At 29.3% G+C, this 16,547-nt stretch overlaps 1 protein-coding gene across 3 annotated transcripts in view; it reads left to right on the plus strand.

Moving 5' to 3' along the window:
- Positions 1 to 16,547, plus strand: part of LOC113521629 (uncharacterized) — a 66,145-nt gene that overhangs the window by 22,292 nt on the left and 27,306 nt on the right. For all 3 annotated transcript variants that reach the window (XM_031911444.2, XM_052896646.1, XM_026907225.3), the window contains one exon: positions 87 to 227. The gene's annotated coding sequence lies outside the window, so the exon portion shown is untranslated. The remainder of the gene's footprint in view (positions 1 to 86; positions 228 to 16,547) is intronic.

Below are 16,547 nucleotides of genomic sequence, written 5' to 3' on the forward strand. Positions count from 1 at the left end.
AATGCGTTGTATGAGAATAATGTAAGAATTGTCGTCCCGTTGTTTATTGATATATAATTTACTAATTTGTTAAAAATTTTGTCTAGATTTCCGCCAGATGGTTTATTGACATCGGCTCAATCTAAGCACGATGTAGATTTGAACCCGCACATCATAGCACCGGACCCGTTCGCATCAGACGATTGTTTAAATGAATTTTCACCGGTTCATCTGTTCCTACTGACACCGTAAGTATTTAATTATAAGTTCTTTTTATTATGTTTTTTTTTACACGTCAATATTATGTACTCGGTAATTGTACGTTACGTTTCTATATTTGTTACATTTGTTTTTATTTTTAATAATAGGTTTTTTTTAATTATTTTCATGTACTAGACGTGAGAAATGTGTTAGATATGTCTACATTTTTCTTAAAGAACTAGAAATATGAAAACAAACTGTAGGGCTTCCCATATCAACTAGACAGCTCGACGTGACTTTTATATTGTTGAGTTTCTTATTCATTCATATTTTATTGAATCAATAATAACAACAATACAAGTAAGTCAATCTAGTTATTATTTTTTAAATATTATGGACGCACTATATTTTCGTTTATCGTTTCGTGGATTTTTTTTGGAAAAATACTGATTTTTATTGGCACTCCCGTAAAGGAATACTGATCTTGATTTCATTCTGTATATGTTTTAATCATCATAAGATTATGATAATTTTCTGCAGTGGACAATTGATGGCGGAAATCACTCATTTATTGTTCATCACGGGTTAACACTTTATTGTCCGCAATCGTGAACCTTTCTTTGCTCTTTCCTTTATTTTCTAGCGACCCACACCGAATTTGCACGGTTTTCTTTTTATACAATATCGCTCATGTTATTCGCTATTAATTTAGCATTCTGTAGGTAAAGGTATTTTTATAATCTGTTAGGCATTTTTTGAGTTTATCTATTACAAACAAAAATAAAATCATTGCTCTTTATAGTATTACTTTAGACAGATGCTAATACAAACAATATTCAAAATATGTATTAGTTGACCTGGCAAACGTTATTTTGTCTCCTACTGCCACTTATCGGACACATTTTTTAATAGGATAAAAACAATCCTTTTTCTCATTTACGATAAAACAAGATGTATTTACAAAATTTTATTGAAATCGGTTAAGCTGTTTTGGGAGATTAGCTTGATGTGCCACGCATAAGTTTTTTTTTATCTATTAAAAGGGTTCTCCGGTGTGATGGTTTAAAAAAATCGATAATTTTTTTATGCACGAATTGATTCTTTATTATATTTAAAATATGAGGGTAAAGTGATATTTTAAATTTCGAAGTTTTTCTAAAAATATTGTAGTTAGAAGACAAATGTTCGGAGCGTCGAATTGACTATCATGTCGTTAAATATAGGTATAGAAAAAGTTTATACAAGTATAAATACGTATATATAGGTATAGAAAGAAATTTCTAGGGTCAACTATTTTATAAAATAGTTTATTTGAGTCTCGATTTAACTTTGGAGAGTACAATTACGAGAAATTTGAAATTAGTGATCAGTTACAAGTTATTTATTTTCACTATGAGTGGTAGAAAAGGAAGCGCGGTAATTGGTAATTCTCACCCTGTTCGTCATAAGAATCGACTTTATATCATAAAAGTTCATCAGATGAAATCCTCAACATATGAATGTTGTCCGGAAGGTGAAGACAGCTGGTGTAAATGGCGCAAGGCGTAAGCTCGGAATGAGCTTGACCAATTCCATCACGACAAGCCACCTTTAATATTAGAAGTCCAAAGAGTTATAAAACCTGTTTATGAGGATTTGCCAAGAGATGAATTGTTGAACCCTTGTTTAGGTGCAGAGATGCAAAATAATAATGAGTCCCTAAATTCGTTAATATCGCCTTTCGCTCAAAACATCTGTGCTCTGGCGGCAAAATAGTTGAGATTGTAGTATATATTTCTGTCATCATTCATATTAATGGAAGATTTTCAAGAAGTTTTGAAAATAATAACAAGAAAAATGGGCCAGGTATCGCAAATAAGTAAGTTAAGATTTTCGTTGTTTTGACATAACTATATATTTTTATCTTTACTATATACTCCTTTTATTCAAAACGCTGTTTTTCAAAATTTTTATCATATCTTGATAACGACTGTCCAATTCACTTGATATTTATGCAATCGAATTAGCACATGTAGACGCATGGAATGAACTAGGATCATTAAAAAATTCCGAGTATTACTATTATTTCGTAATTAAAAAATAAAATACAAGATTTTTTTTTCACAAGTCTGACAAAAATCCAAAATTCAATATTTTCAAATGATTCTAGTTCACTTGATGGATTTTCACTTACAGATTAAAACGTCGTTTTTATTGTTTCTTTCAGATAAGCCAATCGGCTAAAATCACGGTGGAAGTGAGCATGAGTTTTCTGGAAGCAGTTGTCTTCAGAGTAGTGTAACTTATGTTCTTATGAAAATTTATTTACTTGAAATTTTGTTCTCAAATTTTTGACGTGACAATAAATGTATGAATAAAAATTTAAAGTTTTATTTTTTCCCTAGTTGTCAAAAAAAAAACAAAAAATGTTTAAAATGCAGACTATTACATGGCAGACCCTTTAGATTTTAAATATTAAGATTATAAAACTGTTAAAATTTCAGCGGTAGATGATATTTTTTCGGACTTTGTTATTAAATTGTATATTATGTTGTTGTAATGTATTATGTGGATTACTTCTCTGCATTCATTTTATTGGATTGATTCTCATCGAGTCCAATATTAATTAATTAACTTGATTACGAATGTCATTTATTCGATAAAAGTTTGTCCAATTCATCTAATTATTATTAAGATTATTTATTATAATAATTATTATTAACGGATTATTAATTATAATATTTATTATTAGATTATTTATTATAATATTTATTATTAGATTTTGGGGATCATAAAGAATAGTATCAAGTATATACTCTTGTTTATCGATTTTAAATTTTGTTTCATGTAAAAAAATTAAGTTCTTTGAGAGCAAAATACAAATCTATTCGAAATATAAATTGTATGAATTTTCACTTTCTACTTAATTTTAATGTGATTGAAATGTGATAAATCAAAAATATTATACTCTGACTAAAAAGAAATTTTAGGATAGTCAATTTAATTTTGGCGCTAATTAATAAGGTAATAGGAATAGGTAATAAGGAATAATAATTAATCCTGTTTCATTTGAAAGTCATGCTTTACCCTTTATCGTAATTAGTATAAAATATTTTCTTTTATGCAACTTGTAATGGCAAACAGGCTGATGGCCCATCTAATGAAAAGTCGTAATCATCGCCTATATTTTTCTAAATCTATATTTAAATCCAGTATTTTAATTGGATGATTTCGCGAAATTACTGTTTTATAAACCAATTATAATAATTTTGACTAAATCATAATATTTAATCTATTAGAAAATTACTTCATATTGATCTTCACGATAAAGATTTCTCTGTGATATTAAATAGAAATTTAATTTTAGAGATCGGTTTAAAGAAATAACTGCTCAGCACCATGAACATAACAGAATACATTGTGAAGTCCTCCCATGTGAATTCGGGGACTGAAGTGTTATGTATGCATCGGCGCTCTGTTATTTTACTGCTATATATCCCACACTTCTAGTCGAAACGGCCATGGAAGTACACCTGCTTGGCGCCAGAAACACGAGTGGGACAAAAATAATAACTGTTAAATAATATTTTTAAAGATTATGTGAATTATCTTTTAAATTGGTTTTTATTTATTTCATCTGAATTAGTTTTGATTTCATTTTTTTTTAATTTTACAATAATAATACTAATAATAAAAAATACAAACAAATAAAAGCTTAGTTGTAAAGTACTGCAGATGTAATCCATATTTTAGAACACAGTGTCGTTTTCTATAATAAATACTTTTTAATTGATTCGTTAGTCGTTCTAGAGTTAACGCAGGTTCTTACTGAATAATGTAATTGGTTAAGTGTTGTAAGTGACGGTGTTTGAGGGGTGCGAGGGTGAGTGAAGGAAAGGACTACTGGGAAGACGGTAATCACTTTCAATAATTGGACTAACTTTGTCGTCTAATATAGGTAGGATTTATTAGCTTTTTGAATTGAAGATTGAGATTGATACGATATCTTTTCGACTGATAACTGAGGAGATACTAATAACAATATAACTAGGGTAGTTAGATAGATAGATAAATAGATAGATAGATAGTTACATAATAAAACTAGGGTAGTTTTATAAAATAATAAAAATTATTACACCAAAAAGTACGCCGTTAAAATTTTTATGTTACTAAAAATTGTAAATTTATTGACGACTCATCCGATGGAAAGTGGTAATTGTCGCTTTGGATATGAATAACACAACTGAATAACATCACTGATCGCATTGTGGGACTCATGGACCCTTCCGTGCGTTGTTATTCATGAGGACTGAAATGTTATACCTCACTACCTTCAAATTTTAATGCCATTTCCACACTTCAAATTGAAGCATCCTTATAAGTATGTCTCACAGCTGCAACACGCGGGACATAGGTGTCTAAGCAGATAATTTAGTGCCCAATCATATAATTTTTGTAACCCATACTCCCGTAGGTTCCCGTAGTTAGGAATGAGATGACTATTCATTCTAAATATGATACTAAAAATTTGGTAATAGACCCTGCTGTATTATTTTAGAAATAAGGCTCAATTTAGTTTTAGTGTCATTTTTAATTTCATTTCGCATTTGTGAAATGAATATTTGGTTTAAATTTGCTATCCGGATAAATATCAGATAGTAACTAAAAATCCGGTTGGATACTGGAAATTAAAAATATATGATAATTTTTTAAAATCAACTTTACGTACAAACCTTATGTGCGAGTTGAACACACACGCCGAGGATTCCGTACTTTGAAATTAGATAAAAACCTTTATCGCATTTATAAAATCAATTGAAATTTTATTCGTATAAATTTGTTATAGACTCTTATGAGATACGTTATTTTAAAATTATTATAATTACCCTGTCAGGAATGATCAGTCTGCATAAAAAATATTGATTAATTAACAGTCATTTAAATCCGTAAAAAGTCTGTCAAGTGTGAGTCAGAATCGCGCAACATAGGTTCCGTACAAAACCTTCAAGTTTAATATTTTTTGTAAGATAAGTATAAATTTACGGTTTTCAGATTTTTTTCCTTTACTCGTGTTACATGACATTGCTTCTTGTCAAATTTCGTGATTGTAGGTCAACGGAAAGTACCCTATAGGTTTTGATTCCCTTTGCAAATATCAAAATATGCGATATAATTTTTTTTATGCTACTTAGAATCACAAACAAGTTGACGGCCCACCTTATGGAAAGTGGTAGCTGTCGCCTATAGACATGAGCAGTAACATCGACATAACGGAGTATACTGTTTCGCCCATGATATCCCCTATGCGTTGCTATTTCTGAGGACTCAGGTGTTATTTCTTTGTACTGTGTAAATTAACTAAATGGAACATAAACGGCCGTATCTTTTGATTGCGTCGATTTAGAAGTTAGATTTTTTCTTAAGAGATTACAGACATTAAGAGAGACAGAGATTAAGAGTATATGATATTAATTTCAACTTGAACTTCCGCGCATTCCTAAGAAAAAGGGTCTTGACAGACGAACCGACGGACAACGAAGTGATCCTATAAGGGTTCCGTTTTGTCCTTTTGTGGTACGGAACCCTAAAAATATAATAATTATGTATCTCATATTAAAACAAAGTTCAAATCCATGGATTATTTTTTCATATCTTTTAAAGAGTAATTTATTTTACATACTTTAACACAGTCTTTTTTATGTATTTACTCGTATATGTATATCTTAAAATTTCTTTAATTTAAATTTAAAACATCATCTGGAACTTTATTATACAAAGGTACACATTGCACCATGAAAATATGTACTTACATTTCTAAGATGGTAACCAGGTATATTATGTTTTCGTTTCTTCTATTGAATGTTCTTTTTAAACTGACGTATATTTTTACATACATATTTTTCTTATACGAAATATACACTTAATAGTTATTACTTGTAATTGCTTATTAAAAACTGAACCAAGTTAAAAAGTTGTTTTTTTGTAGGTTTTTAATAATTTCTCAAAAACGGTGCAAGTTAGAAGTATCGTTACGAGTATATTTTTCCTGTATTATTCACATATACGTTTATAAACTGCAATTATTTCAAATTTTTCCCATCACAAACTTCGGAGATCTGCCGGAGGCCCCTTATTCCGAAGTTTTTAGAACGAAAACGTTTTCGATTGAAAATAAAAAATTACGCATCATAAAATAAATGAAAATTAGTTGTCAATTAGCAAAAGCCCTTTTGTGTGAAATTTAAAATCGATATTATTAAAAAAATTGTTTACAAGGTCTTCAAAGTAGTTATCTTTTATGATTCTATTGTTGGGTTCAGAATATTGTTATCTGCTGAGAAGAAACCATAAGAAATTATCAGTTACTTCTTTAAATCTCAATTTAAAGCTGATTTTTAGGTTCATTTTGAAATTTCAGCAAAGAAAATAAACATACTTTTTCAATTATTTTCATTCTAATGTATGTGAGTGAAGAATATGTAATCTATTCCAAATTTTAAATCGATAGCATTAGTAATTGCTGAGGTATAGCGTAGTGACAGACAGATAAACGGACGGACAAGTCGCACCATGTGGTCTTCTTTGTACCGTTTTGCAATGGAACCATAAAATGGCTTGTAGATATGACTGCTTTTATTTAATGTTAAAGAAGGGACAAAAATTTACAAACTACTTTTGGTAACTACTAAAATGACATTTAAAATTAAATTAAAATTACCTTTCTGTAAAGATTAGTGTAATGAAGCAAGTAAAAAACTATTTTAAGGGAATTTTAAAAGGTGGAGGTTATTAATTTGTCTGATTTGTGATAATGTTTTTCTATTATGTTACAAATTTTTAACTGATTTTCACATTTATTTTTTTAATCGTTAGGGATTACTTCTATGTTAGTCCTATATTAATTTTGTGACATTATATTATACCGTTTTTTTTTATGAAGCAATAAACTACTAGTTGATCGTATATGCTGCACCTATACGATACTAAACTTGTCATGACATACAACAATACAATGAGTTAGATATTCAGCTACAGGATACCCGGCCATCCAGGCCTCGCAGCTCGCCGAATATCCGCTATCCGGCCGAGCAATTATCCTTTACGTTTTTAGCCATTTTTTTTATAACTATGCTTTTAGCAGATTTTTTAAAATTTATATATAAACTGTTTTTTATCTAATATTTTTATATAATATTTTTTATCAAAATTTTATTTTTATTTATGTTTAATTTAGAAAGCGGAAATGGAAGTATTCTCATATTGTAAATGGCTACGTTATTTGCAGAGTTATAAAAGCTTCAATTGCGTTATTGGTATTTACCTGGCACATTTACTGAAATAACTAAAATAAATTTGAATCCTGTATTTGTATGTAATTAGAAAATATGCTTTGCATAATTTCTAATTTAAAAGCTAGCACATTCCTAATCAAAATATTGAATTAACAGTTTATCGAGGTTGTATCGTGAGCATCATTATAACTTTGCTACGTTTCCTTTATGTATTTTATTTCAGTTAAAAGGTAAGGGAGATAACGAATTTTGTCATTCTAGAAATAGAAACGAAAAACCACTGCCAAACAGTACTTTGATAATGTTGTACATAATTCATTTTAGATTTTCGGATTACATCGTGCTGTGACCACGACAAAGCGCAGTCCACGTTGAAATATTGGTAATAACAAAATTGTGGCATGTAGGTACTTTTTATTTGTATTTGCGTTGCATTGTTTCGAAAATAATTTGTAAATTATTTATTTATAGCAATCGCAGTAAAACTATATAGACAGAAAAATTGTTTCTAACTTGGTATTGTTTATTAGGTTTAGGGTAATTTTGTAAAAAAAGTGTATTTCGGAAAGAGGGAATGAAGGGGCATTTTTAGGGGTTTAAAAGTATCTGTGTTTCCCGAGTTTAAAGGAGATATTGTAGCTAAAGTAGTTTGTATGTATGTATAAATACAAATAATTTTTAATATTCTGAGTGAGACGTTGACTAAGATATGATAATTTCAAGATGGGATATTTTTATGCTTATTATCGTACAGGCATAACAACTCTATATGAATTATCTTCTGTCAGTTATTTTAAAAACTACAGGCACTTTTATTCTTTACCGTGCACGCTTTCTTCAACAATATTAACGTGCAGATCCACAATATATCGTGCAAAAGAACGCTTTTATTTTTTACCGTGGACGTCCACGATATCGTGGAGTGTCGGCGCTATTTTTTTAATATTATATAATTATTAAAATTTATATATAAATTACTTTATTTGTTTAAGTAAAATCTTGCTAAAAATTAAATCTAAATTAGGACCAATTCATCTTAACCGATTTTGCTGTAATTTTGCCTTAAAATTAACCTTTAGTTTTGTTTACTTACAGTATGTAATATTTGATATTGTAGTGTTGACAAATTGGCTGCCGTTACAAGAGGAAATATTGTTTATATTTTATTAACCTTCTAAATAAGGTTGTCAAAAAAAAAGTGGCATGCTTAAAAATGGCCGTAAATACAAGATGGCAGATTACCATTATAGACTTGTTAAAGTTTTGTCTACCACAAAGTACCAAAAAGCTGCGATGATAATTTTTTATAGTTTTGTAATATACAAGAAAATCTATGAAGTGAAAGACAACTTTCAATGGTTTTGATAACGGTGTTCTTTAGCACAACATATTTATTTTTAATCGACTTCAAAACGTGGAGTCTTAATTTGAAGATAGTACCTGTTTTAATATGAATATATTTTCTGAATAATTTTATGTTGCGAATTTAACTACTTTTAAATTCTAAATTCTGAACTGAAACTCTACACTCTAAATTCTAATTTCTAAATTTTAAATTCTAATTCTAAACCTTAAATCCTAATTTCCAAATATTGAACCCTAAATCCCAATTCCTAAATCCTGGAGCTTAAAACCTAAATCCTAAACTCTAAAGACAGAATTCTAAAGCCGAATTTTAAAATTTGAATTTATTAATTGTGCACACAAATAAAACAAACTTTATCTATCATAAAATATTTATGTATATAAATTTGTGCTTTCTAGATTTATTCTATATTTTCGTCAGTTCTTTCTAATAATGAAGTATAACCGTCAGAGTGAAGATATATTTAATTATTGGAAATATAGAAAATTCTTGTTGTTGAATTGAACAAAACGTATTAAAAGAAAGAAACTAATCTTTTAATTTTGGTAATAATATATATACTAAATGAAAGGTTGCAAATCAAAATATATAACGTTTCATTGATTTTCTTTAACTTCCCGTAAGATTTGAAGCGGTCCACCGTTTTGAATCTTACGGGAAGTACGATGTGAGCTTAATTATGCATTCTAGTTAAATTTAAAAATCGACTTCAATTTTTGCAAATCTTGTTATTTTGAGTAAACAACTAAACTACTTAACAAGTTTTGATAAAATTTCTATGCTACCAATCTGTAAGCATATCCTTTCAGGTAAGAAAAAATAATTTTTTAAATTGATTTACAACTGATGGAGTTGTGAGGTAACAAACATAAAAAATACAACCGAATTGAGAATCTGTTTCATTTTGAAGTCCGTAAAAATACCTGTTACGGGAGTTGCCTCTAATAAATTTTATATTATAATCTCGTTTTCTAAATTTCTGTTTACAATTTATCTTAAACATATTGAGTTTCTTATAATCGTATTGAAGTTCTCTATCTAATGCATAAATTGTTATTGTTAATTGTTAATATGTTTTTTATGTTTTGATACGTACTATATAGAGACATAGAGAGAATATTGCAGAAATATTTTGTTTAAAGATGCCCATAAATTTTTTTGACGATCTTCGGTTTTAATATTTAGTACGTATCAAATCGCTAGAAGATTTTAATTGCTTTCAAAATGAGCTATTATAGTTTATGAAAATCAGACATAATAGATTGTCTTATTTTTTCTAATTTAATCTAAATTAATGTTTTGTATAAGAACCTTTATTTATCGGTCTTTCGATTGACACTATTAGCAAATTTGTATCATTTCTATGTATGAAGTTTAAACGTTTCCAAGGCTAGATAAAAAGATGACAAGAAAAATATCGTCATAGTCGTAGAATATTGACGGATCTGACAAATATTACATATATAGATCCGTCAGTATTCTACGACTATGACGATATAGAACCGTATTAAAGCGTAGATGTTTTCGCAATTTATATCTTGGTCGAATTTTTATTTGGGATGTTGTAAAGTATATCAATATGTGTAGAATCGGCTACAAATTCTCCTTTCAATGTTTTTGAATTCTTTGAATAGTTGTAATATAATTTGTCAAAAATGTTTTTTTTTTCTATTTTTGAACACCTGAATCTGTCATGTCGGTCAGGTCATTTGACTCTCATTCAGTTATGATTTTTTTTTTGCAAATCCATTTTAAATTAATAAACAACTATGATAAATTTAGGGCTTGTAGCAAGTTTTGGATTCTAAACTTTCTTAATATCTAATCTGATAATTTCTTATCAGACCTATAGACAGAATGACGTTTGCCTAAAACACAGGATGTATGGACATTTTAAAATTAATCGTAGCTCGGACAGTGTCATTATGATTATACCGACACAATGTATTATTATAAAGATCGAAATGTATGCAGTTGTATGAAGTTGTTGTAATTTATTATAAGTGGCTTATAAATTTTTAGGACTGTATGAAAGATATCCACGTTCCTGCTGTAATTACACAATATAATTATATTGTGGACGAGTACGGAAAATTAAAAATGTTTCTAATTGCATGCATTTTGCTCTCTTAGTATATCATGATAGAAATACACTATTGACCATGCTATAGTAAAGTATAAAAACATCTAGTGTAAGAACGACCAAAATTGTAGTAAGTTTGTGTTTCTAACGTTTCCGAAATTTTGGACAGATGTTCATAGTGGATAAGGTGGCTGATCATTTTCGAAATCTACATTTAAATGTGAAATAAGTTTCATTTATAAATTAGTGCAGGAATAATCGACTCTCAATTACTCCCAACATGAAACTGGGCATTTTATTTGGTTAAAATGACTTGATAAAAAAAGTCCATATCGGAAAGCGGGGTCGAAGGGGTATTTTTAGGGGTGTAAAAAGAAACATATCTTTGCGAATAAATAAAAAAAAGCAATCAGCGAATTTGAAAAGGTTTAAAGAAAACATTAGGGCTAAAGTAATTTTAAACATTTTGGTATATTTTTATGAAACATTGACAAACAAAAAAAATTTCAAGATAGGGTATTCACACGCCTTTTAAAGTCCGGGAAAACCACCCTCATGAATTTTCTCCACTCAACGTTATTCAATAGTTTAAGAGAGAGAGAGTATGTTGCATAAAAAAAGACTTAAGCTGTAAAAACTTTCAGTAGTTTGGTTTTTAAATTAAAATAACTTATAAAAATCGATTATTTATTTACTGATTTGAAAAAAAGAAGGAAGTACTTAATTTGCTTGTATGTTTTGTGTTTGTTGCCTCATAACTTCGTCATATTTAAACCAATTTAGAATTTTTTTTTTATGTGAAAGGTTTAAAATTTATTTAGTTTAATTTTTAAACGAAATAACTGGTTTAATTACGGTTGGTAGTAGTCGGTGTTTTTTTTTTTGTGAAACTAAATCTTAAATTATTATAGTAGCAATTCAATTCATTCACATTTTTTCAATTCTCTTTATACTACACTAACGAAGTCGCGGGCGTTACTGTTCTTGTATGAATATACTCTTACAATTTCAGTCCCTTTCGTATCTTGTAGACCAGTGTCGTGTACCTTCATAAAATGATATTGTACAAATAGCATTACTTAAATAGTTTTTTTTTAAATGTATTATTATACAAGCTTGTATTTATCAAAGATAAATAGAAAATTTGTGATTAATTGCAAGGTTATCGGAACTAGTATTGTTGTTTAGTATTATTATACCTTGTCTCAGTTTTTAAGGACTATGGGTTTGAATTTAGTCGACTTCAAATCTTTGTGTGGTCACTGTAAATAGTGGTAAGAAATCATATTTACCCCAGAGGTGGAGGTTTACTCGCGTCCAGATACATTATATTCAAAATATGCGAAGCTAGGCGACTCGAGTTTTACGTTTACCTGAATCTACCTGGGAGGGGAGTACAGTCGTGAGCATATTTAATTTTATTACATTGATGCCTGTATGAAAGCTCTCTAAGGTCGGAGCTAGTGATGTGTCTATTCAAGTTGACTCGAACATCTACTAGGTGCTCAAGTACTCTATACACTGAAAACCAATACACAGTATTTGCATACATGTTTTAAGTACTTACATTACTTGTATTTATTCATCATAAGTTTTTCTGTTTCAGTTTTATCATTGTGTTAATATTTTCTTTAACTATAAAATTGAAGATTATCACATTAGTTAATTTATTTATTATTATATCAAAAGTTAGTTGAAAAGTTATTAGTCTGATAATGTAAAGTACTTTAATACTTATCCGAGTTTTTAGACTCGAGTCAGGATTAAATGTTTTTGTAAAGAATAGGTGCTCAAATATTCGAATAGTAAAAAGCCGACTCGGCATATCACTAGACGGAATTGAATAAATTCTGTAAATTTTCTTGAAACGACTAGTGGAAAAAATCAAATTCGTTCTTCATTTTACATCTAACAGTATTTTGTGTAACTTTTTGCCACCTTATAGAATAATTCGACGCTGATGAATACGATTCTGCCCTGTGCCTTCGCCTCTTACCGCTAAATATGTCCCTAACCGCGGTATCTTTTTTTTTATTTTCTACTAAAGTATTATATACCTACATATATATTTATGTTATAGGTATTTTATATGTATGTAAAACTGTGACTTATATTTATCGAAAGAAAGCCTATTAGCCTTATGGAAGTTACTATCAAATACTGTCACGTTACTGATATCTAATTTTCGTTTTATTAATTTGCTCTGAATATTTAAACGTGCTGTTATATTTATTTTAATTCCGTATCTTAAATGTACATTTTTATGATCTAGTTCAATGCGCTGATTTTTCTCCGTCAGCAATAATAATAGCATTCAACACTCAGTGGTTGATTAAAATGATTGTTATTTTTGTGTAATTATTTATAATGTTTCTCGTATAGTATACAACTTAAATAATTTTTATACAACTTAGAATGGCAAAGAGTTCACGGTCCACCTGTAGGAAAGTCGTAAACGTCATTTAAACAACATAATAATATGAAACAATATAGCCCTTATGGTATCTCTTACGCGTTAATAATTATTAGGACAAAAATATTAACAACTCTGAATCCTGTAAATGATTATCAGAGGCAGTATTCTTTACTGTTTTAGCGTAATTTCTCAAATTTTAATTTTTCTGACCTTAAACATTTTTAATCAAGTTTTAATTATTGTAAAAAATAATCTATCGGTAGGTGAAAGTGGCACTTTTATTCCATTTATTCGCCTTGTGGGCCAATAGTAAAATGATACAAAGAACTCTTACACTAGTGGGGAAACGTCAATTTTAAAAATAAATCTTCAAACCTATACTCTTTCAGCTTTATATCTACGAGGGGGAAGGGATAGGGAGTAATGTGGATTGCCTGTTCCATTGTTAGTATATATCCTGTCAGGTCGATCTTCGTGCGGTCTCCTCTAGAATCTATCGTGTTGAATTCAAAGTGTATTTGTCAAGGTGACATGACATATAAATGACATCCCTTTTGAATAATATTTATCAACAATTAAAAAAAAAAGTTGTATACAGATTTGTAAAGTTAGACTTTTATTTATAATTTATTCACTTACGGTTCTCTTTGAATTTTTTTTTAAGATTTACTTAATTGATTTTATAATTAAATATATGACTCAATGTGCAAAATATCTTAGCACCTTATTTTTAACTTTAAATATTTAGAAGCCTCAAATAATAAAACAATAAAACTTATTACTGTTACCCGGCTGATTATTTTCAATATCATACGTTACAATTTCTTGACTTATCGTCATTTCAATCGTTCATTTTCTTTTTTTTAAATGTTCTGCATTTACTGATTGCATGCGATGTCTTTGAGATCGTCTCTCTGATCTCTCTAATCGTCTTATAGGTTACGTTGCATTTGCTTGTACAGTATCGCTACACGTGAGTCTTTGCCAATGGTTATCGGTTATTACGACTAAATATTTTTTACTTTATATCATTATAAGATACTAAGCAAAATTTCAAGCTTTTAAACCTAAAAAACCTAAAGAAAAATAATTTTTGTTTTACTAAAGTATAAATCTTTCATGACGCCTACATCATATTTCCGTACTTGTGTACATGCTTGAGTTTACCGTGTGGTGTATGTGTTACATGTTTTTTTACGTGAACTAATAGTATTATACTACAATTGATAATATGTTATAGATAAATGCATCTAGATAGATAAGTAGATACTCTTTATTGTTTCCTCCAAAAGATTACAATAGTAAACTTATTATAAATATAAATAATAAATTACATGGACATTTCGTCCAAGTAATTAATTATTTATACAGTATCAACTGTTTTTAAGAAGTAAGAATAAACTTAAAATTATCGCAGAAAAGTATTAAACATTTCAGGCAGGCATATTTCATAATTTATTAATGCTATTGAAATGCCGTTAGAACTGCATTTTTTTGAGTTTTCCACTTGTCTACTATTAAAAAAGAGTGAAATTTACCCTGAAACGGAAATCAGGACGAACATTAGTGATGCGGTGACGAAGAATTTCCAATCTGTGCTCCTGTAATTCAGAAATAGTTCATTGTGTAGTGTGCGAACGTGTATGAACGAGCATGAATGTTTATGTATCGGGTAACTTAGTGTCAGTTATTTGATGCTAAGCTTTTCCTTTACCGTTTGCAATTGTTGACAATATATTGTACCTTTGGACCGACCTTTTCGTTGTGTCAGTGAGATAAATGCCATGAACAGTGAAAAATCGAGGTTAATTTCTCTTCGAAAACTATAATTTTACACAAGTATAAGACTTCAAATGAGAAATAATTATTGGACTTATTTTATTCATGTACTATCTTACTAATATAATAAAATTGTAACTAGACAATAGGGTCTATTATCAGGCCCCGTATTTCTAAAACTATCTCAAAAATTAAAATTTCAATTTCATATCATAGCCAAATTTGTATTGTAAGGACATATAATAACTAATTTACTATTGGATTTATGCCAAAATGATTATGTTTATTATGGTCTATAAAACTATATAGTATATTCGCCAAAATAATAATTGATTAATAGCGCATCTTTTTAACTAATTAAAAAGAAAGAAAGAGATTGACAGTGGAAGAAAGGTCCCCAAAGTCGATGGTTACCACTTTTCATCAGGTGGGCCGTCAGTTTGTTTACTATTGTAAGTTGTATAAAAAATAGGTCGCCAATGGAAGATAGAGTGAGAAATGGTGCCTTTAGAGAAAAGTGTGGACTGGAAGAAGACGTAGGTTACAGATATAGTGACAAAGATTGAAAGAATGTTGTTGATTTGTCATTTAGAGCGAAGAATGGAGATGTAGAGATAGAGGCGCCCTAGAGGGCAAACGACCAAACAGGCGACGTTTTGAAGGGCCAAATTAAAACTACCAGTAACCGACAAGCGCAAGGGATTGATGAGTATAGAGGCAGCGAATGAAGTCTTAATCGGAATACTTCTTCACGTTCCTTTGTTTTTACCTATCCCAATAGCAGACAAGCGTGACAAATATTTGTGTATGGTCATATAGCGTCCTTTAGATGTAGATGTAGCGTGATGGACCTTGTCTTATTTAATTTTAAATATTTTTTGTTAGGATAGGTAGGCACACAACCACGGTTATGCATTATACAGTTACTATTTCAATATATTAAATATATTGAAATACTAACTGTACCTGACATGCGTTGCAACGCTACGTAACATAAAAAAAGATTTACGCTCGAAATATATGTCTCAAAATAACATATGAGGCTGAAAACGTTCATATCACAGATTATGAATGTCTCAAAACATCTAACTTTTAAAAGATATACGACGGTTACCACTTTCCATTAAGTGGGCTGTCACCTTGTTTGCCATTCTAAGTTGTATAATAAAAAAATGTTCATAAAACTTTGGTAAAGTGGTTTAATATAAATAGAATGCAGTAAATAGCAGTACCATGGACATAACAGAGTATACTGTATATCACATTTCCAATATTTAGAACTAACAAAATTTTTCATCGTGCCTCCCACCAAATTGTTTACTCCTCTTTATCCAAAGGTTGCCTGGAAGATATCGCTCTTAGTGATAAGGTCGCCCATTGTTTTCTCATTGTGATTATTTCTTGTAATTATTTATTTTTATAATAAGTTTACTATTGTATTTTTTGGAGGAA

This window comes from Galleria mellonella, unplaced genomic scaffold (assembly GCF_026898425.1).
Source record: "Galleria mellonella isolate WM207_F2 unplaced genomic scaffold, CSIRO_AGI_GalMel_v1 utg33, whole genome shotgun sequence".
NCBI lineage: Eukaryota > Metazoa > Arthropoda > Insecta > Lepidoptera > Pyralidae > Galleria > Galleria mellonella.